Source organism: Malania oleifera, chromosome 7 (assembly GCF_029873635.1).
Source record: "Malania oleifera isolate guangnan ecotype guangnan chromosome 7, ASM2987363v1, whole genome shotgun sequence".
In the NCBI taxonomy this organism is placed as follows: domain Eukaryota; kingdom Viridiplantae; phylum Streptophyta; class Magnoliopsida; order Santalales; family Ximeniaceae; genus Malania; species Malania oleifera.
This window is the reverse complement of record NC_080423.1, coordinates 85,333,565-85,357,149: the sequence shown is the minus strand read 5'-3', so window position 1 is coordinate 85,357,149 and position 23,585 is coordinate 85,333,565. Positions and strand designations below refer to the sequence as shown.

Here is a 23,585-nt window from a genome sequence, read left to right as displayed (position 1 = left end):
TGAAGACAAGGAGACAAATATATATATATATATATATATGTTAATGAAGTATTCTCATCTGTCATCTCCAATGCTAATACTGAAAGTTTAGAGAACTTCATATGCTCCAAAGTCATGTGTAACCTTCCTGGCGACACAGTTCTTTGAACTTCAATTTAGTCATGTCTAAAGTGAGTTATATATATATATATATATATATATATATATATATATATATATTCTTTAGCAGAAAATTCTGTACTCATAATATAAATTTTATTCTCTCTCTTTTTTTTTTAATATAAAGTTTGAGGTGCCCTATCATTCGCGGTCCATAGGGGCCTCCCATACCTCTGCTACCGATACTCCGAAATCTCCCTCTCTTTTCTGAAATTTGGAGGAATCCTCACTGAAGGGTTCGAGGATGAGAACCATTCTCTAGCCAAAGCCCAGGTCTTATTTGGTGGCTATAATTTATTTGAATATAGAATTTGGTTCAAGATGATCATTATGGGACGCTAACTATATTTACTTTGTTTTGGCCCTTAGGAAGATTTGTTTTGAGTAGAAAATTTGCTTCTATACCTGGGCACAGATGGTGGGATAGGCCTACTCAGGTTTTTTCTTCTTCCATCATCTTTTAATGTCAAATTTATTTGAATTTTCTCATATAATTCCTATAAATTCTAAATTTAGTAATTATTATTCTAAAATTTGGATTTCAGAATTGGAATATTGAATGGCAGTTTGTTATGATTATATATATATATATATATATATATATATATATATATATATATATTTATTTATTTATAGACTGCCCCAAAAAACATAGATGCTTCTAAAATTTTGACAGTCATACTCACTTGTTTTTTATTGTTATTAAGGATTTTCCTTGCTATGCATTGATTTATCTTCATGCAACTAAACTTATGAGTCATATAATGGAACTTTGGGAAAGAGTAGTTGAATAAAAACTAAGGTTAGAAACAAGGGTTTTAGATAATCACGGATAACGACTAGGAGACGAACTAAAACAACAATAATGTTAGCAAGCCTCAAGTCCCACTAGTTGGGGTCGGCTTCATGAATCATTTTCCATTAATTTGTACAATTGAGGGCATTCTCCTTGACTAAAAAGCTATTAAACCCTTCCTCACCCTTTCATTCCATGTTATTTTAGGTCTTTTCTTGCTTATCAAGTTTAGTCTTATCTTCAATACCCCTCCTTACATGGCAAAAATTACATTTCATATATTTTGTAATATTTATACTTATCTTAAAACCTCAAGACTCCAAAGTTGTTTTCCAAAGTTATAACTTACATTCTACTTCACTTTGCTTTCATCGATCAAAACAATATCATCTGCAAATAACATACTCTAGGATCTTGTTTTAAATATTCTTAGTGAGTTCATCAATCACTAAAACAAAAGGTAAGGGTTCAAAGTAGATCTTTGATGTGCACCTATTATGATTGGAAAGCTATATACCTATTATGAAGATTAATGAATTTATTTTTTTGGGAAAATAAGAGGGATTTGCACATAGTTTTTATTGACCTAGAGAAAGCCTATGACAAAGTAGTTGCTTAGGCACGAGGCGCACTAGGGCCATGAGGCTTGCGCCTCATAAGAGTTGAGGCAAGATGACTTTCAAGAGGTGCACTAGAGCAACCGCTCTTTTCTCCTATTTTTTTTCCTTGTTTTTTGTGTTCTTGTTGTTGTTGTTGTTCTTCTTCTTCTTCTTCTTCTTTTTCTTGCTTCTTGTGCTATCCTCAGCCAGAGATGCTAACTCATTTTTTTTTTAATGTTTTTTTTTTTTTGGGGATTCTAGTCCTTTTCCTTAAAACATCGGCTTTGGTGCTCTTAGTCATTTTCTTTCTTCTCATTCTTCCTCTTCTAGACTGTCGTGTCTCTCAATTGAAGGTGCGTTGAGCCTTTAAGCCCCCTTTTTGATGAGTTTTTATTATAAATGTTGTTTGTAATTAATATTGTCTTGATTGATAAAATCAAAGCTTGAGTAAAATCTAAGTTAGAATTATAGAAAGAGAAACTTTAGAATCTAGAGGTTTTAAGGTAAGTAAAAATAGGGCATACTGTATGAAACCTTTTATTTTTTGGTCATGGTGGAATGAATATTGAATAAAAGATTAAACGTGATGGTCAAGAAATTAATAGTAATAAAAGATTTCGGCGCCTTCATTTGTTATGCAAGTTGAAGAGAAACAAAAGATTTAATATATATGGTTAAAGTAGGTCAGGTAAAATGGAGAAGTGCATTGAGTGTATTTTGTGAATGTAGGATACTCTTTAAATTAAAAGAGAAGTTTTATTAGACTGCTATAAGAGCAACTACATTATGCGGATCAAAATGTTGGGAAACTGAAAACATGTCCAAAAAAGTAAAAGTTGATGAAATGACAATGCTTAGGTGGATGAGTGGTATGACTCTAAGTGATAAGTTAAGGGATGAATATGTTCATAGTAATTTAGACATAACACTTATAGAAGATAAGATAAGGGATGCATAGTTGGGATGGTTTGAGCACTTACAACAAAGGTCAAATAATGACTAGTGAGGTGGAGTAAGTTATTGTTAATAGAGATAGAAGGGGTAGGGATAGGTCTAGAATAAATTGGAATTGACAACCCTCAATTTATTAGATGACATTGTCTAAGATTGTGGAAATTGGTAGAAAATGATTCCTATAGTGAATCTACCTGGTGGGACTCAAGGCTTAGTGGTTATTTTATTTATTTATTTATTTAATTTTTTAGCTTTTTTATTTGGAAACTATCCTATTTTTTTATGGAAGCATTTCTTCTTTTGTTATTTGGAATTTTTGGCGTGAATTTTGGGTGTTCTAGAATTTCTTAGTCAAAGCCACTCCTATTTTGTGGAATTTATGGCATGAACTTTGCATATTATTGAAAATTTTAATTACAATATTTATTTTTGTTTTATTATTGAATAGTTTGATGTATATATATATATATATATATAAACACACACACACACACACACACACATTTTGTTAGGCGAATAGTTTGATATTTAACATTCAAATATTAATACTAATGTGTTTATAATCAAAAGTACATTATATAGAGCTTTTTATAGACAATTTTAATAAATGTGTGAGGTACATGCCTTCACCTTGTGCCTGGGCTCCAAATACCCTTTGTGCCTTCATTTGCCTAGCACTCCTACAATGGCTTGTGATAGGGTAATAGGAAAGTTGTATGGAGTATTTTTTTTTAATAAATAAAGAAAAAAAAGGAGTACGTAATAGGTATATAGATGTTATTAAGAATATGTTCAATAGATGAATGACTAATGTGGAGACTAGATGTACATTGTCTTGGGTATTTTGAATAAAAATAAGTGTACATAAAGGGTTTGCTTTGAGTTCTCGTTTACTTTCACTAGTGAGGGAAGGCTTACAAAAGTTTATAATCTCCTTTTCGTAGACGATACTATCATTTTTTTTGCGAAGATATTCCCCCTTCATATCCTTAACCTCCAATTTTGTTAGGGTTTCGGGTTGTTTCAAGCTTGAAAGTGAACCTTGGTAAATGTGAACTTATTCTAATTGGAGAGAACATTTGGCGGGCCTTCCTCGCTGGTCTTCTCGGTTGCAAGATGAGATCCTTTCCCATTAATTGCCTTGGTCTCCCTCTTGGAGCCAAATTCAAAGATAAAAGAGCATGGGACCCCATTATTGAGAAGTTTGGAAGGAGATAGGTAGGATAAAAAAAAATTTCTCAAATGGTGGTAAACTCACCCTTATCATGAGGAGCACTTCAATGAATCTTTCAATATATGTCTTGTCCCGCCATTCTTGTTGGTCTTCTCGGTTGCAAGATGAGATCCTTTCCCATTAATTACCTTGGTCTTTCTCTCGGAGCCAAATTCAAAGATAAAAGAGCATGGGACCCCATTATTGAGAAGTTTGGAAGGAGATAGGTAGGATCAAAAAAAATTTCTCAAAAGGAGGTAGACTCACCCTTATCATGAGGAGCACTTTGATGAATCTTTCAATATATTTCTTGTCCCTCCTTCCTTTATCAACCTCAGTTGCTAGGAGATTAGAGAGAATTTAGAGAAGATTTCTTTAGGCAAGTTTAGGAGAGGAGTTTAAATATCACCTTGTTATATGGGGAATGGTTAAAAAATCCATATGTTTGGGAGGTTTGGGGTTGAAATCTTTCTTCACTTTCAATAAAGCCCTCCTTGGGAAGTGGTTATGAAGGTTCATGAAGGAGAAATATCACTTTTGGTGGGATATTATTGTTTCTAAATATGGGCTCAAGTATAATGGTTTGACAACAAACATTAGTAAGGGACCCTATGGAGTGGGAGTTTAGAAATTCATCAAGAAAGGATGGGATGATTTTTCCAATTTGTGAAATTTGAAGTTGCAAATAGGGTTAATGTTTACTTTTGGCATGTGTATGGCGTAAGATTAATAATCTTAGAGCTACTTTTCCTTTCATCTATAGCTTAGTCGGTGACAAAAATTGTTAACTTTTTGAGTCTGATCCCTATTTTGATGCTGACAAAACACAAGTTACTTATGTGTGTATTTAGTGATTGAACAAATTATAATTCAACACACACATAAGTGAACTGGAAATGGAAGTCAGGAGGGACGAGAAGAGTATACACTTAGGCGCTTTTATGGAGTCTTGAAGAGCAAAAAGAAGACGAAGACATTTGTTTTTAATTGTATATGCATTTAATTTTTATAATTTGGTCTGTAATAATGCATGCATCTGCATTAAAAACTTAGAATGACCATAGTCTGATCGTAGGGATCCAAACCTGACCTTAGGGGACCCAACTTAAACTTAAAACCTTTCTTTTAAAAGCTAAACTCTTACAAAGGTTTTTAAAATAACTTAAGGTCAAAAATAGGGTTTGCAAAGACTTAGGTCGACCGACGTTAGATTTTTTGGGAAAATATTAATTGTTAATGCCCTTGGTTCCTACCTGCCTCGGCTGACCGAACTATCAGTTCAAAATACCCTCGATCGACCGAACGTATCCATTCGGCAAATCGAAATTAAGACCGGGCGACCAAACCTATGAAGGTTTCGCAAATCGCCTTGGCTTGGGTGACCGGCCCTTGGCCTCAATCGATCGAACCTCTCGGGTTGCCAATTTTTTATCGCATTTAATTGAAGTTAATTTTAATTAAACATCATTAATTTTTTTTCAAAATGACCTCCATGTTCCCAAAGGTCACTTTTTCAAAAAAAACTATAAATACCCCTTTCATTTTTTAAATTAGCTTTAAAATTTTCTCAAATATTTTGTAATCAAAGTTTCCTCATTTCAATTTCTATTTCAAAAATATTTTTGGGGTTAAAGTTTTAAACTCTCTCATACTCTCTTTCAATCTTTCTTTTGAAAAATCCTTTTAGAAGAGATTATTTTGTTTTGGGCATTTAGTTTGTATCCATAGAATATACTCTCACTCTAGCTTTTATTTTAAAATCATTTGGAGAGTATACTTAGGGTTTCTCCCATATTTTCTTTGATAAATATTCTTGTGGGGAAATTGTTTATGGCATTGTGAATCTTTGCACAACTCGTTGCAAAGATTCATAAGCTCACTTGTGCTAATTGACAAAATTTTTTTTGAGCTAAAAACCATAGGTTTTCCTATATCCTTTATTGAAAAATATTTTGTTTGAGAAAATCTTATTAGGGTTTAAATTTTTATGTGCTTATCATATACACCTTTTTCAAATATTGAAAATATTATTTTGAGTAAAATACCTTTACTCCCTGAGCATATTTCATATTATTAGAGAGTGCATTTTGAGTTTAGACGTATACATCTTTATTTGTATTTAGAAGTATTTTATTATGTATAAGAATATTTTTACTGTATCGATTGAGCTCAACCCGAAATTGAATTGAAAAGTCTTATCCCTGTAAGTGAGACTGGTTCGGTTTAGTTCGAAAATTGAACTGGGGAGTATCCGCCTCGTAAGGGAGATTAGTTGGGCTCATCGTAGTAATTGAGCTGAGGTTTTCCCTCGTAAGGAGACGATGTAACGAATTTTGCTTCACCCATTTAAGTGAGTAGGGATAGTGTAATCCTTTGAGGGTATGCCCAAGGTGGGGACGTAAGCTGGTTTGGCTGAATCTTGATAACAAATATCGTGTGTTGCTCTCTCTCTCTCTCTCTCTCTCTCTCTCTCTCTCTCTCTCTCTCTCTCTCTCTCTCTCTCTCTCTCTCTCATTTTATTACTGTACTTTAAATTTTCATATGTGTATGCTTGTTTATTCATAGTTCTAATTATTTGCATGCACACTTTTATTTAAATGAGATATGTTGCACATGTATATTCACACTCATAGTTTAATTATTTTATGCACACGCTGTAATATCAAATGAGATATGATCTGTGGTGAATCGAAAAATGTTTACTTTGACCAAAATATTTTAAAATTCCAATTCACCCTCTCTTGGGATCATATCATTTCCAACAAAAATGCCTTTATCAATCATCATCTCCAAGTCATTAATTAGGGATTTTTTTTGGAAAATGTGGTAGATTGGGAACTTCATGTACTCTTTGACTTTTACAGAATTCTCTATAATTTCATTTACCAAAACATCCCCAATGAACCAAAATGTCTTTGGACAAAAATGATGTTTTCATTGTTAAATCTTTCTACAAGAAGCTCTACTCGATGGGAACAAATTGCAACAACTCCCCTTGGATTCATATTTAGAGGACAATAACCCCTTCAAAGGTTGCCTTTTTAGTTTAGGAGTCCACATATGGAAATATTTTAACCCTTGTCTATTTGCAGAAAAGGGGTCACAAATAGGTGTTTTCTTTGTATGGTTGATTCAAAATCAATTAATCATATTCTTCTCCACTAACCCTAAACAAGGAACTTATGGAATATGGTTCTATCCTTGACTAAGATGTCTGTAGATTACTACAAGTTCTGTTGGAGGGGAGATTTGAGCTTGGAAAGGCATTAGAGCCACCAAGAAGAAGCGAAAGGCTTTGAATTTCATCCCTCTCACCATTTTTGGTGTTCTTAGAAAAAAAGAAATAAGAGTAGATATAGCTACTTTGCTTCAGATTTGCAAAGAGCAATGGATTGTTGTTGTTTCTACCTAGCTAAGTGGGCAAATTGTTAATGATCTTAATGTAATCCTTAATGTTTGCGACACTCTATAGAGTGGTTGATGTTTTGTACCATAGGATGGCATCCCTTTGATGCCTTGCTAATATAAAATTACTAATTAAGAAATATTAATATAATTTTTTCTTTTTATTTTTTTCATTTTCCCTTTTATTGATGTGTTTTCCTTTAAAAACACATTTTTTTTTTTTTGGGTAAAAGAGGGCGGCACCTCCTAACTTTATTAGAAAACCCCTCACTTATGGCGGAGGAAAACCATGGTTACAATTTTGAGACTTTGGGACAACAAAAGCAAATTTCAAGATCCTAAAACTAACTTAACCAACATAAACTAAACCAAAAAACCGAACACCAGCAACCAAAAAAACTAAGAAACTAAACCACAAAAAAGTATAATAACACAAAACATCATGAACGCAAAGAAGGAAAACCCAACAAATCCAATTAAATCATTCCCCTGACTTACTGAGGAAGATCATCTTGGCAATTATATGATCAAGAAATACCATATTCACCCTATTTGGTAAAAAAATCTGCACTTTTATTCGCCTCCCTGTAAACATGTTCCACTTTAAACTGTATGCCTCTTAATGCTAGCATAAGTTCTTCCCACAAATCCCATAAGTTTCAAACTGAGCACTTCCCAGAATTTATCCACTGAACCAACAAAGCAGAGTCACATGCAATCTCCATTTGATCAAATCCGAGATCTTTGCATAGATTAATCCCTAAAATAATCGCCTTCAATTTAGCCATGTTATTTGTTCCATAACCCAATAATGAGAAAAAAACTGCTTTAAATAAACCTTTTTCATCTCTTATCACGCCTCCACCACCACAATTCCCTGGGTTACCTCTACAGCTCCCATCCACATTCAATTTAACCCAACCTATCCTAGGTTTACACCATCTGACTACACGAGGAAGGCGGACCCCCACATTTTTTACTTGAATATTCAAAGCACGAAGGACTGCAATATCCGTGCAAGAAGCAGGTGCACATTCATTTAACTTGTCTGAAATGGATCTCAGCCAATATTTAATATCAAGCCACACAGTTCTCACCGAATCATGAATTGATTCCATCCTGACTCTACATCGACGAGTCCAGAGTCTCCAAATGATGAGACTAGGTATAAGACCTACCAAAATGCCTAACTGTGAGGCCCGTCTTGCATAACTAAACCAGACATTAACTCTGCCTTTCCAAGTACTCGTTGTCATACAACTAACACCCAACGCCTCATCTGCTTTTTTCCATACCTCCTGAGCAAAAGATCCGGTGCAAAACAGATAGTCTAGAGATTCAATCTTGGCATTTGAACAACAATCACATCGAGAGGCCATCTGGACACCTACTTCTTTAATACGAGTATCAACCGGAAGACAAACAAACCAAGACTTCAACATACAAATTGACACCCTTTTTGGCAACATAGGATGCTAGATCCATTTTGCAACTGAGAATTCCTCTTTATGCTCCCTTATAATTTCCCAAGCACTTGCCATGGTGAATTTCCCATATGTTGAAGGTTCCCAAATTACTATATCTGGACCCTCCTTGCAAGAAATGGTAGAGTTCATTACTTCCTCAGCCTGATCTTCACCCAACAGATCCATTAATAAATCAACATTCCACCCATCTCTGTCCCAACAATCTCGAGTTCGAAGCTTATGGTTACTGATTTCCTGAACCTTAGCACAAAGGGGTCGGAGGCTAACCAATGATCAAACTAGAAAGAAGCCGACCCATCTTTAATTTGAACACAAACATGCTCTAAAACTTCAGGAATCACACAAACAATCGATCTCCAAAATCTGGTTCCTTTCTCTAGTTTCATGTCTCTCAAGTGGTGTTTCTTATACAAATATTTAGCTTTAAAGAATTGAGTCCACAGATTATCCATAGTTAACAATCTCCACACAAACTTCATATGCAATGATTTTTTTACCTCCTCCAAATCCCTAACATCCAAACCACCCTCACAAACAGGCTTACATATATTAGACCAAGAACACCAATTCCTTTTCCTTTTGTCATTTACTCCACTCCAAAAAAATTTCGATAACATAGAATTTATCTTTTTGAAGACAGTAGTAGGAAAGTCCAATACCGCCAATTGATGAACTGCCGTCGAAGATAATACATGCTTAATTAAAATTAGGCAGCCCCCTTGAGATAAAAGCTTAAATTTCTAACCCGCTATCTTTTTTCTCAATTTATCAACTAGGGGTTTTAAAATACAGGCCGTAAGACGACCCGATACCAAAGGAACACCCAAATATGTAGCAGGAAAACCTCCTTCCACAAAGCCAGTAGTCCTTAATAGAGATCTCTTCCAAGTAAAAGTAATTCTCTTTGACAAAAAAATACTTGACTTTTCTTTATTTATCAATTGACCAGACCAATCCTCATACTTCTTCAAAGTCTTAATAAGCATTCGAATGGAACTTCTCTTGCCATTGGCAAAAATAAGAATGTCATCCGCATAGAGAAGGTGAGATACCAAAGGCACCCCACGAGGATGATAGTAAATCCCTATCTTATTCTCCATAAATTTTTTCTTTAGAAGCTGAGAGAGAACTTCCTATAAAATAATAAATAGATAAGGAGATAAAGGATCTCCTTGGTGAAGCCCTCGAGAAGGTTTAAAGAAACCTTTATAAGTGCCATTCATCATAATGAAGAACCAAGAAGAGGAAACACATTCCGCCACTAAACCACATAATCTTCGTGAGAAATCAAAGCTTTCTAGAACCAAGTTTAAAAAATCCCAATCTACCCTATCATATGTCTTAGCTATGTCCACTTTGATCATTACATTCCCACCATTAGACTTCTTATGCAGAGAATGAACCATTTCTTGTGCCAAAGAAATATTTTCAAATATACTTCTACCAGGAATGAAAGCTTCCTGTTCCGGAGAAATCAAAGCAGACAATAAACCTGTCATCCTTGCAATAATAATTTTTGAAAAAATTTTGTAGATAACACTACAAAGACTAATAGGCCTAAACTTGTCAAAACTCTAAGGATTCTGAACTTTTGGGATTAAAACAATGTAAGATGCAGAATAAAATCTAGGAAGAGGGGACCCAGCAAAAAAATCTCTAGCTGCATTGATCACGTCTTTTACAATATCCCAGCAATCCTGGAAAAAAGCCGAGCCAAAACCATCCGGACCTGGCCTACTATTTCTCGGGATAGAAAGAATAACATCCCTTATCTCCACCTTAGACGGTTCACAACAAAGATCAATATTCTCCTCTTCAGAAACCATAGGAGATATTATATCAACAAGGTTAGTTGTTCGATTGGGTCTTACACTTGTTAAGAAAGTTCGAAAATACCTTACTGCACCCTCATGAACAGCTTCCATAGAATCCAACACTTCTCCATTTGGAAGTTTCAATGAATGAATCATAGTCTTCTTCCTCTTTTGGTTCACAAATGCATGAAAGAACTTTATATTGTTATCCCCCGCCTCCAACCATTTCTTTTTGGCTAGCTGAGAAATATGAATCTCTTCCCTCTTTTCCCATGCTTCCAGCTCGAGTTTAGTAAGAAAAAAATCTTCCTCCATTTCTAGCGAATACCTTTCCTGAAGCTGAGCCTTTAGAGCCTCCATACTTTCCTTAAATTTTTTAATGTTTTGTTGTATATGTCCAAAAACCTGTTTGTTCCAGTTTCAAATTGCAACTTTCGTATGTTTCAATTTACCAGCAAGTCTAACTAAACCCGAACCATGAGACTCCTCCCTCCAGGCTTCCTCCACGCAAGACTTAAAAGACTGGTGCGTGCTTCACATATTCTGATACCTGAAGGGAGAAGGACCATACCGATGCAGATTTCTATGAAATCGAATAATCAATGAGTTATGATCTGAAGTTCTCCTCTTTCCATACTCAAAATAAATATTTGGCAAAACTTGGAGAAGATTCGAATTATAGAGCACTCTATCCAGTTTTGCCCAACTCCGAGAATTACCACTGTGACCATTACACCAAGACATGTTGTTGCCAGTACCAACTAATTCCATAAGACCACAATTATCCAAGCAATTGTTAAATTCCTCCATAACCGATAACGGCCTCATATGACCACCAATACGTTTTGAATATGAACGGATAATATTAAAATCTCCCGCCACTAACCAAGGGAAATCATCCCTCTTTACATATCATTCCAAAGTTCCCGGCTATTTGTTTGACGACATTTAGCATAAACAAAAGAAGCCAAGAAAATCTGGTCCATAGAACTAAAAATACCCGAAATAACTTGATCAGACATATGTTGTAACTCAAAGTGCACTTCCTCTTCCGAAAATATCCAAAATTTACCCCCCACTAAAGCATTTGCACAAAAATTCGGAAAATTTAGAAAGTTAGCCCATTGCGACATTAGACTTTCATCAGAAAATGGCTCTGAAAGAACCAAACTAGAAGGCGAAAAATTCCTCATTAACTTATGTAAATGATTTTTCGACGTGCCTAAACCCCGCACATTCCATACTAGAATTGTATTAATCATAAATCAAGTTTCTTTGGATGGGTAATAACCCGTTGAAACTTCTTCTCACTTTGCCCATTAATATCTTTCAACTTAACAATCGGAACATGTAAATCATCATCCGAAAAAAAAGCCTTTTTCCAAAGGGAGTTTCTCTAAATTATTTGTCTCCACCTCCATATCCGATTCACAATTATGTGGGACACACCTGGCCATGAAGGTACACTCTTGTTCCAAAATTTCTGTAACCATATTACTAGATGTCATCAACTAATCACGTACTACTATGCCATCTTCCACTATCAGAATATCAGCATCAAGAGCACCCAAGACTGGTTCAACACTCTCCTCCCTCTGCACAATCTTATATTGATTTATATTTCGCTGCAAAGTCTCCACTTTAGGCCTCGAATCTTCAGGAACAAACTCCCCCTCTTCAATCCCACATTGTGGAACTGTCTCAATCATTGGCAAAATTTGTGATGTCGTTGCACCCTCTTGAGCTTGAGCCCCCTCTACAGGTTCTTTGACAATGCATGGATCTATCAATTCTCTTTGAACTTTCTTCCCTTTATCCAATTTCTTCACACGCCAAACTTCTTGTCGATTTTCTTGTCTACCATATTCCGTATCCTTATTTCTATCCCCAATTTTTTGTTTCCTTTCACCCCCTCGGCATACCACCTTTGAATGCCCCTGTCTATGACATTTCCCATAATAAAATCCTTACTTTTCGTACCTCACTTCCTGCCAAATTTTCTGATTTGCAGAAACAACAATCGGGAAAGCATTCACTTGATCTGTCAATAAATCCACCTCCACGCACATTCTCGCACCCGTAGCCTTAGTTCGATTAAGCATAGCATTGTCAGTTCCCAGGTATCAACCAAACCTCATGGCTAGAATTTGTAAGCAATCAGGTCTGTACATGTGCATCGGAAGACCAGTGAGAAATACCCATTAAGGGGCCAAGGATGGTTCCTGCTTAGGTTGAAATCCTTTGTCCATCGAAAAAGACGAAACAGAAATCCAGCCAAAATCCTTCCTTCATGAGACCATCCATGAAGAAAATCTTGTTCATTCTTCATCTGAACCAGTACGTGAAAATCATCCATGAAACTAACAGAAGGGATCTCCAAAAGGCCCCACGACTTTATAATATTCAAACGAATAACATCAATGGATGGTCTAGATCGAAAAAATTTCAGAACCAACGCAAACCTAAAATTTGCCGCCACTTTGTTCATCTCAGCCTCCAAGAATATAAAACCAATATCTCCATCAACATCAACTGGATATCTCATGGCTGATTTAGAATGATTCAGAGTAGTGGCAGAAGAAAGCTTGCCAAAATTCAAAGTCTTGGAAAACCAGTAGGCAGCGATGTGGGCGACCGTAGTTGCAGCTGATGACTCCTCTCTAGCGAAATTCTCACAGCAGGAGGAGGCTTGGGAGTTCTCCTCTGCAAATCTCGGAAGTGGCACCGTCTGACTCTCTTCTACGAAACCTCGAAACAACACCTAGTCGTTGTCGTCTCAAGGGCTGAGAGTCCCTTCGTTGTCGTCGCAAGATTTTTCGAAATCGCTGTCGTCCCACCACCGTCTTCGTAAAACTCCTCTGCAATCCCAGAAAAACCACCCTCTGCAACCTTTGCTTTGGTGTGCAGAGCCACAAAGAGCCAGATCCGAAGGAACGGCGACCACAACCCTCTGCAACCTTTGCTTCGGTGTGCAGAGCCACAAAGAGCCAGATCCGAAGGAACGGCGACCACAGCTGGCACAAGTGATATCGGTGCGGCTTGAGTGGCGATCGGCAGCAATGTGGCCAATGGTGGTCGTGCGACGGCGTGCGGGCTGTGGGGATTGGGTCATCGCCGCCATTGCAGATCTGAATCGCGAGAGCTAGGGCTTCAAGGAACTTCCTTTCAAAGATCGTGGGAATGAACAGATCTGGTCTGACAACGGAGACGAACGGCGGGGGCGGCAGCGACGACGAGGGGTAAAACTTCCTTATTATTAAGTTCAAGATTGCTTTAAAAACACATTTGGAAGTTTGGTTTTATATGTATATGTATGTACGTAAATGTATGTATTGGGATTCCAATCTCTTCTAATATTTAAATATAATGATACTTATATATCCTTCTATCCTTTCATTAGTTGATTCCATACTGTAGTTTGATGTTTAAATTTAATAATGTAATTGACCTACTCAATGGGAGATATCTTGATGTTAAAAAAAATAAAATACTTGCATGTTTCAATCTTTGATAAGTTTTAATAAGAACATCAATATTTATCAATATGAAATTATTTCATTGAACAATACCCCTATAAAATGTCTCGAGTATTTAATGTGTTAAGTTTTCAAATCCTATTACACTTCTATATCTATGTGCTAAAAAAGAATGTGCATCAACTTACCTTTTATTTTTACAAGAAATGATCAAGGATTCAGGATGCAATTATATTTAAATAAAAAGAAAAGTTTGTGTCCTTTTTTAAATGTTGCATTTTTTTTAACAATTCTTGTGAAAGGTTAGTTTATTTTAGGACAAGTTTGACCCTTTTTTTTCTATGAACTTTTAAAAGCAGAAGTTATATAAGACATGTTTAGTAAATCATTTATTTTTTTCAACTTTTCAAAAAATATGTTTTGGATTTATATGAAACTTTTAAAAGTTATTGGGTGTTTACGAGCTAAAATTTACCTTTTCCAAGTTTGGTGCATTTCAAGGTAAGTCCTCACATGATAATAGTCTAATTGCAAGTCAAGTTTGGTGAATTACATGGCATGATTTATAGTTGATCAAACAAATGAACAATCAATTGAATGGGATACTTGTGCACAATTATGTTGTTGAGTGTGTTGTAGTTTGTACACATCCGCATGCTCTCATCATGTTTCCTTTGAAATAACATCGATGCTCCAAATGGTGCTTTAGAAGGACATATATGGCCATTTACAATAATTTATCAAGTTGCTTCTTCAACTCTGCTAACTTTGGAGGTGTCATTCAGTATAGACTCTTTAGTAGGAGGCTTCACCCTTAGTACATCTCAATCTTATGCTCCACACCCTATTATAAAGGCAAGTTGTGCGGTAGCTTATCCAACATAACAACTTTATATTTATTAAACACATCTTGGATGGTAGTGAGCATCTACCCTTGGCCTACATCTTCGTTTGCCACCAACATGATGTGATATTTATTTTCACCTATTCTCAACCCTTTCATGAGTTGCATAGTTGAGAGAAACTTCTTGTCATCTCATTTCTTCACAATTGCTTCACCATGTTATAGGGGTCTCCTATGACAAAGGGAATATGTAAATGACATTGGTACCACCTTAGTTTCTCTCTAGAATTTCATTCCAAGTATCACTTGAAAATCATCCATTGGCATGATTATGAAATTCACATGTGCTGCCCATTGTCCAAGTTTCACCGTTGCTTGCTACTCCTAAGTAAGTTGAGCTGTCAAGTTCAACGCTTTCATTCTTCCTAAGTCTCTACACTTTCGTCTATGAGACAAAGTTATGGGTAGCCCCGGTTTCCGTCATAGCATGGTTGCTCTTCCTATTGATTCATAGATCCACAAACATTAATCCTTTCACCTGGGTAACTTTTGGTTGTTTTACCTACCTCTCCAATGCCTTTAGTAACCCATTGCACCCATCATCAAGGTTTTTTTTCCTTATTCTCATCATCTCCTTGTGTCCCCTCCACAATGGAAGCTTGCAAAGGCATTGAATGATGGCTTGTGAGGGCAATCATCAACTCTATAAAAGCCTTGACATAAAGAGCATGCGAGCTAACCCTTAACATTGGATGTGTTGAAAGACTAAGACAAAGAAACTTTTGTTAAAGTTGTTGCCTTGGTGTCAACTCCCCCACCTTTAGGTTTGCCCTTCTTGAAAGATTTTTTGTTTTTTCCATCCAACATTCCCCTCTTTGTGCTAATTGTGGAACTCTCTTCTAGCATAGTCAATCAAACATTCTGTAACAACCTATTCAATATGCAAGTCTTGAACTCTTTATCAATGAAGTTCTTGTTTTGCCCATGGTTTCAACCCTTTTAAGAAAATAAAATAGCTTATATTTTTTCTAACATGTTATGGATATCTGACTTCAAAGTAGAGAATTGTCTTCACATACTCCTTAATTGTAGTAGCGTGTTTGGGGTCTCACAGCATGCACCGAGCATTGTACCCAATTTTAGGAAAGAATGGGGCCTTGAGTTCTCTATTCAAGTCTTCTCAACCATTAATTATATACTATACATTCAATATCTTGTCGTACTTAATGGCTTGGTGAGAGTATTGTTCTATGTAAAATAAGTTCTCTAACTTCTTAGTACAACGAGCACCCCTATACTTTTGGGGTTCTAGCTCCCTTTTTCTTCTGTACTCTACCCTCATAGAATTGGGATTCCCTATAACACAAACCATCAGGTTCATCTTGGCACTAAGATTTCCCATCTGGATCTATAAAGTTTGTAGTGTAGTGTGGAAGTCCTCTAACATCTCCATAATAGAACCTTGTTGATATTTTTATGGTATTTTTAAAACATCAACACATTCAACAAGTCTATAGCCAACTCCATGGCTACATTGTTGGTTGTCTCAACTCACGCTTCTAGTTTTTTAATTCTCTCGGTATTGGTTGGCGGGGTTTCTTATTGATTCTTCACACAATCCCACAATATAAAGGAACTAAATTCACAAAATGATAGTTAGGCTCTGATATCAATTGGCACGGGATGAACACTTCACACCTTATGAAGAACCATGCGGTACTAGTTGTAGCACTCTTGCTTAACTAGTCATCTGATAGAATATCCTAGTTTCACCACATAACCAAATTCATAAACATCAAATGTAAAGCGGAAGTAGTAAACATTCATGGAAGAAAATGAGAGTCACATGGCAAACTATAAGTAAAGCAATTCATTATAAACACCTCTGAAGGCATCCTGTGTTTAGTGAAGAAGGCAAGAAGGCTAGCCTATTTACACATGTTAATTAGTTTTACAATGATTGATGTGCACTCACCTTCCCATAAAGAACCTTTTATATGACTTTAGCTTTGGCACTAGAAAACATAAAACTAATTGAGTCATTCTCCCATTTTACACTAGGGCACTATCACACTCAATGAATAAAACCTATTCTACTATTTACATTATGGTTACCCATCCCACATACACAAGGCAAGTGGTCACAGGCAAGCATAATTCTTTAAACAAGCTTGACTTATGATGCATGGATACGACTAAGTACTTACCTATTTTTAAGTGATACAAATCGGGTTAAGGCCACTGATTCCTATGCCAATTTGCAAACCAATATTCTTATTCCCAATTGGATATAAATGTGCATCTCTTTAGGTAGTGACAGACCCTAGCCACCATCTTCTTCAATGAGCTGGCGTTCCTTTCAATTTCAACCCTAACATATTGGCGTGTAGAACAATGTACGATGACATGGAGTGGAACAAGGAGCTCAAGGCCTACATTTGTGCTCGTGTAGTGATTTTTCCTGAATCATGAAGGAACATCTTGTAGTGAAGCACTTGGTTGTTGCTCTCTCTAATTAGTCATATACAATCTCAAAGATGTTGAGTGAGAGAAATTTTGGACCTTTCAGAGCAACAACATATTTCTATTTTAGAGCTCAAGGCCTACATTTGTGCTCGTGTAGTGCTCGTGTAGTGATTTTTCCTAAATCACGAAGGAAGAGCTTGCTCTTGATGAAGACATCACTTGGCTATTGCTCTCTCTACATTAGTCATATACAATCTCAAAGAAGTTGAGCAAGAGAAATTTTGGACCTTTCAGTGCAACAACATATATCTGTTTCATTTTTTTTTTCCATTTTATTTGGATATGTAGTTGGCCTTCTGTAATTGATAATCCTTGGATTATAATGTTTTGTATTAAGGGTATTGTATGATTACTTTGTGATGCCTTCTATCATTAGTTCCGTATTTTTGAATGTTTATTTAACCCTTACATTTATTAACACTATTGTTGTGAAATGGATAAGTCAAATAGTTGTCACACTGTTTTTAATTGGTAAGGGGCTGGGTCAAACAATTATCAAATTGTTCTATTAATTGGTAAAAAGGTGGGAATTTGACAAGAATGAAAGTAGGGAAGTGAAAAGAGAATATAATTAGTGAGATACTTTTTTCAATTCAGTGGCATTCTTAGACTGGAAGTTGTATTTAGGGCAAAAGACACTCACCTCTTAAAAGATTTGACAAAAGGACAGAGATCTCCTTTGAAGTTTCCAAAATTCCATTGACCTCCCTTGAGGTTTCAAAAGTAGCACAAACCTCCCTGACGTTTGCCACTGTTGTTTATGATGTGGCTCTTATACTTCGTGGGGGGCTTATAAACAAAAGGGAGGTAAAAAACATATGTTAGTGCAGAGCAGCAGAAGACTCGTCGACGAGTGCCCTGTGCTCGTCAATGAGTAGATACCGAGAGTTAGAAAATCTTATAGCAGAAGACTCGTTGACGAGAGGATAGATTAGTTGATGAATAGGCTTCTTTGACTCGTCGATGAATCCCCTGTTCTCTTTGATGAGTACGCCTGGGCTGCGAGAAGAAATTCAAATTTTGAATTTCAATGTTGGGGTGGTTGGGTTATTGGAGGGAACCTCTGAGGGCTTATTATATATGTTCTTCTAGGCATATTTTGATATGTAAGAGAATGAGAGAGAGTAAGAGAAGGAGAGAAGATCGTTGCAGTGTGTAATCTTTGATTTTCATAGTGAAATCTCTTGGCGATTGCTTATGTGGATGTAGGTTTTGCCGAATCATGTAATTCTTGGTGTCGTTGCCTTTATTATTGTTTTCTTTATGTTGCTATGGTTGTGGAATGATTCTGTATTCGCCATTGATATTGTTGCAAGTGTATGATTGATCATTTTACAACAATATTGTTGTTTCGCTGTGCATTATTGGAAGTGGCTATATTTTCACAACAATTGGTATCAGAGCATGTTGTATGGCCTTTACTTTGAAGGATCTCTTAATGCAACAAGGTTTGGTGAAAGGTTTATACAAAATTCAACTGGATAGTATGGATGCAACGACTTGGAATGAATTGGGAAAATCCTTCGTTTTTGTTTGGCTAAGGACGTGTTGTATCACGTCATGGATAAGAATTCTCCAGCATTAGTTTGGTGAAAATGGGAATGCCGATATATGTCTAAGGGTTCGTCAAAATCTACAAGTATAGTGGAGAAAGACTCAGAATGTAGTGATAGAGATATGTTACGTGTTTCATTGAGTTCTGAGAGCTTCACGGGTGATTCTTGGATCTTAGATACTAGATGCTTTTATCTTAGAAAATGGTTTGACATTTACAAGTCAGTTTATACTAGTTGTATTTTGATGAAAAATGATATTTCATGTAAATTGTTTGTTATTGGAAATGTCAAAATTAAAAATGTATAATGGTGTTGTAAGAACCATATGTGATGTAAAGCATGAATCGGGTCTAAGGAAGAATGGTATTTCATTGGGAACTTTAAACTGTAATGGATATTGTTACAAGTCTGAATGTGGAGGAACGAAAGTGTGTGAAGGTAATTTGATAGTGATGAAAGGAGATAAAGTAGCGGGAAATATCTATGCACTGCAGGATGTTACGGTTGTAGGTGGAGTTGCAATTGTTAAATCTGAGTCGAATATCTTGTGGCATATGCAGTTAAAACATATTGGTGACTACATATATTCAGATGTTTGGGAACCAATGATGATATCATCAGGGGATAGACATATGTATTTCGTGAAGTTATCACAAAGGGTTTTGGTGTACTTCATGCAGTGGCTGAGGTAGAGAACCAGACCAAAAGAGAGATTCTCAAGTCAAACATTGAGGCTGAGTATGTTGGTTTCTTTTAAGAAGTGTTGTGAACAGGGCAGGTTATATGCAGGGCTTGCAGGGTACTTCTTGATGAAGTTAGTGAGTATGGCGCGTTTCTCGTGTGACCGATTGCCAAAGATATCGCTAGATGGGAAAGTTGCAAGTGAATTGTGGACAGGATTTATGGTAGATTACTGGGTTGTGAGTGGATGTCCACTAGTGCACTATTCTAGTGATAGAGGATCTCGGCTTGGTGTGATGTTCGGACAATACACTTTTCTAGGGTATAAGAAAGGTGGGTGCAAGATGGGTGATCCTATGGAAAACAAAGGGGTGATCGACGATATGACATTTGGTGATAAAGTCATGGGGTAGCGTACTTAGGTAAAGGAAGAGAAACAAATGCTAGAAAACTGCAATAGTAGCAATCATGTTATTCAGGTGGAGTTAGGAACTCAGGGTAGAAATGCGGGGAGTTCTATCTCGGGTCAACAGTATCACGGTATGAATGAGTATGTGATGCAGGTGGAGCAATAGACTTAGGGCAGAGATGACATAGTTCATATTGCAGCGAGTTTCAGCTCGGGAGACCAGTAGAATCATGGTGAGCTCATGTGTACTATCAGACCACTAACTCAGGTGTGTGAGTTGGTGAAGCTTCTAGTTTGGGAGAGGATGATAGGATGTTCTAGAGTGATGTATCTCTTGTGTGTGAATAACATGTTATTGGTTAGAAAGGCTTTGATTGAGGCTGATCAGTTGGAAACTCTGTTGAAAGGTTTTGAAATAAATGTGTTGGGTACGGCCAAGATGGGTATTGGTTTGCTTATTCGCATGGACAAAACTATAGGGAGATTGGTATTATCTCAGGGTGGTTTTGTGAATAGGGCTACGGGGAGATTGACGTTATCTCAGGGTGGCTCTATAGATGGAACCACAGGGAGACTTTATTTGTTGTCTCAGGGAAATTTTATGGAGAATCGTTGTGAAATATCTACCGTTCGGTACCCAAGGATGGGTTATGATGTTCGGGATATGTCAAAGGTCCTCCATGATTGTGTAATGGAGTGTTTCAGTAGGCAACATAGTGGACCATCAGTTGTTAGTTTTGTTGAAGACTATGCGGGGGGCTTTGGTGATATAAGACTTGCAGCAACTTTTGTGTTTACTGTTGTGGGATAGTCTTATTGAAAGCCTAAGGTGAAGTCTTCTAGTATTGCATTTACAATTGTATCGGGATTGATGGTAGAAGCTAAAATTGCCATCAACAAGTTCAAGCGGTGTTGCTTGGACTTGGTGCAAGTCTCCAAGTGCTAAAAGGGAGACTGTAATGACCCAGAGAAATTATGGTATTTTAAATAATAAAATGGAATTGAAAAAGGAATCGTGTTCGTCGATGAAGTTACACATTGGGCTCGTCGACGAGGGCGCGTTTCGTCGACGAGAAAGTACTGAGAGACCATTTCTCTCATCTCTTAATTTCGTCGACGAGGGTCAGCATTCATCGATGAAAAATCTTCATGACCTCGTCGACGAGGTGACGTGGCTCGTCGACGAGGGCTAGTGTATAAATAGCTCTAAACGTGATTTTTCGATAGATTTTACGCGCAGAACAGTTCTCTCTCTTTTCTCTTCGGTTTCTCTCTCTTGTCTCTTAGTTTCTAGGTCCGTTCTCCGCCGAATCGACGATCCGAAGCCAACACGACACTCTTAGGGAAGTTCTCTGCATATCTACTAGAGTGGATTGTTGGTGGGGTTAGTTCGAAATCCATCCCAGATTCAGGGTAAGGCTTTCTACTCAGTATTTGACTTCTTAGCAGTTGTAGAAAGCATAGTACGTATAGAAATACTGAAGTTTAATTCTGGAAAATGTCATTTTCAGGGTGTTGAACGGGAAACCCTGCAGGTGCAAGACTGTTTTTCTTATGGGTTTTTCAGGAACCAGGTAAGGGGATAAATTAAGCTAGTTGATTATGAAAATTATAAGCATGATTTAATAGCATTTGATTTCAAGGGAATATATGTATTTATATATATTTATGCATGATGTTGGAAAATACTGTTAAAAATGACGATATGTTTGAAATATACAAAATACTCATTTTGTGTGGCATGAGTAGAATTTGTTATAAATAACTGTTTCCTGAGAATATGATAATGATATGGATTTTTATAATGAAAAATCGGTGTACGAGCCAAGAATTTTACATGTTTTGCCGGAGTACGGGCTAAACTATGAATATGATTGCCGGCGTACGAGTTGAACTATGGATATGATTTGTCGGCGTACGGGGCGAACTATGGTAAAAATATGAAATGCCATCGTACGGGCCGATGATTTTCATGATGTATATATATATATATATGCAAAATGATGTGATGATATTAACTTGGTAAATATTAGTATGAAATAACCATGTATCATAGTTTGATTATATGCTATACGTTATCAGAACTTGGTTGGCTTGGTTTAGGCTAGTGCTTGCACGATACCGCTGCTATGTGTTCATGATCATCATGATATTGTGTTAACGCTGCTGTATGGAGTAGCGTGAGGACGGATAGTCGATGTGGTTTTAAGAAGTGTGGACGCCCCTAGTGTACGGACCAGGTTTGGCAGACCCATCGGACTTACTGACTGTAATTTTGACTTGGTTGTGGTCGGCTAACCATTGTCAAGTCCCGTCTTTGAGCCACACAATCCAGTCATGTGGGAGTAATACGAGACAACGGTTAGCTAACCTACTAGGGTTGTTTTCTTCTTCTTATTATTATATGAGATGAATTATGCTTAAAGAAATCTTGTATGTTCTGCTATGCTATGATTATACATGTTTTTCCCAGAAATGATATATACAGTTTTACTGGTTATGTTTATGTATATGATTATATGTATATCACAGAAAAACTCATGTTGCCACACACTAGTATTAGTTTATTTCCTTTACTGAGAGGTGTCTCACCCCAAATTTTACAACATTTCAGGAGCTCCTGATAGGAGAGCGGATAAAGCCCCGCTGAGATAGTTACGGTTGATCTACCATCTCTGTAGGGTATGTATTTTGTGATAGGGTCAGATGGATTTTTGTGGGAAGTAACCCTAGGATTCTTTTAAGTGGTTTTATATGTAAATGTAATGGATAAAGTAACTCTGGTATTGTGATGGATGACATAGTAGATGGTTTTATAGGTTAATTACGATTTAATGTTTTGTGCTGCTTAGGCTTTCGCATTGTGTTTCTGATATATACCTGGTACCCATGGGTTCAGGTTGATTATGATATGCTGGATTTACTATATTGGTTTTATTATAAAAAGAAATATATATATATATATATATATATATATATATATATATATGAAAATTAAGCAGGTCGTTACAGTTTGGTACCATAGCTTAGGTTGTTAGGTTTTGTAAACTTTAGAATGTAGCGGAAACGATACTAGAGTATAGGAAAATGATTTAAGGTTTTGTTCTACAGTCTAGAGGCAAGACTTCCGTGATGGTTTCTGTGTTTTTCCTGGGGTGATGATTTTAGGAAAATCATAGTAAACTATTGTCGGGTATGTTCCTAGAATGTATGATTACGCGTCAAAACTGCGTAATTGGGCAACTTAACCCGAACTTTATGGTTTATATTTTTAATTAAATTTCTAAAATTGTCCAATATTTTAATAAAGTACCAAAATTATCATCCTTGAACTATATTGCACTATTTATGAAGTTTTGATAATTTTTTGTCGCAGGAAAATTCCCGGAAACCAAAATCGACACTTGTTCGTATTTCATGCATAACTTTTCCGTCTGAACTCCGATCGAGACGATTCAAATTTTTGGAGAAAGAGGAAAGGATTATCTACAACTTTCGTGTCTTGAGTTTTATGAGATACGGGCTCCAGAAGAGTCAGATTTGCAATGAATAGAGAATGAAAAAAATGAAAAAATATAACAATACGGGTCAACTCTTTCCGAACGGGTCGGGTCGTGGCTTCACGAATCCTAGGGCATCCAATTTCCCCTTTTTATTCTTTTGTTT

At 36.5% G+C, this 23,585-nt stretch overlaps 1 long non-coding RNA gene across 1 annotated transcript; it reads left to right on the top strand.

Annotated features, from left to right (window-relative positions):
- Window positions 1-295: 295 nt before the first annotated feature.
- Window positions 296-22,778, top strand: LOC131159849 (uncharacterized). The gene is made up of 3 exons (XR_009137874.1): window positions 296-432; window positions 529-596; window positions 22,534-22,778. It is a non-coding gene; the product is annotated as an uncharacterized LOC131159849 (long non-coding RNA).
- The last annotated feature ends 807 nt before the right edge of the window (window positions 22,779-23,585 follow it).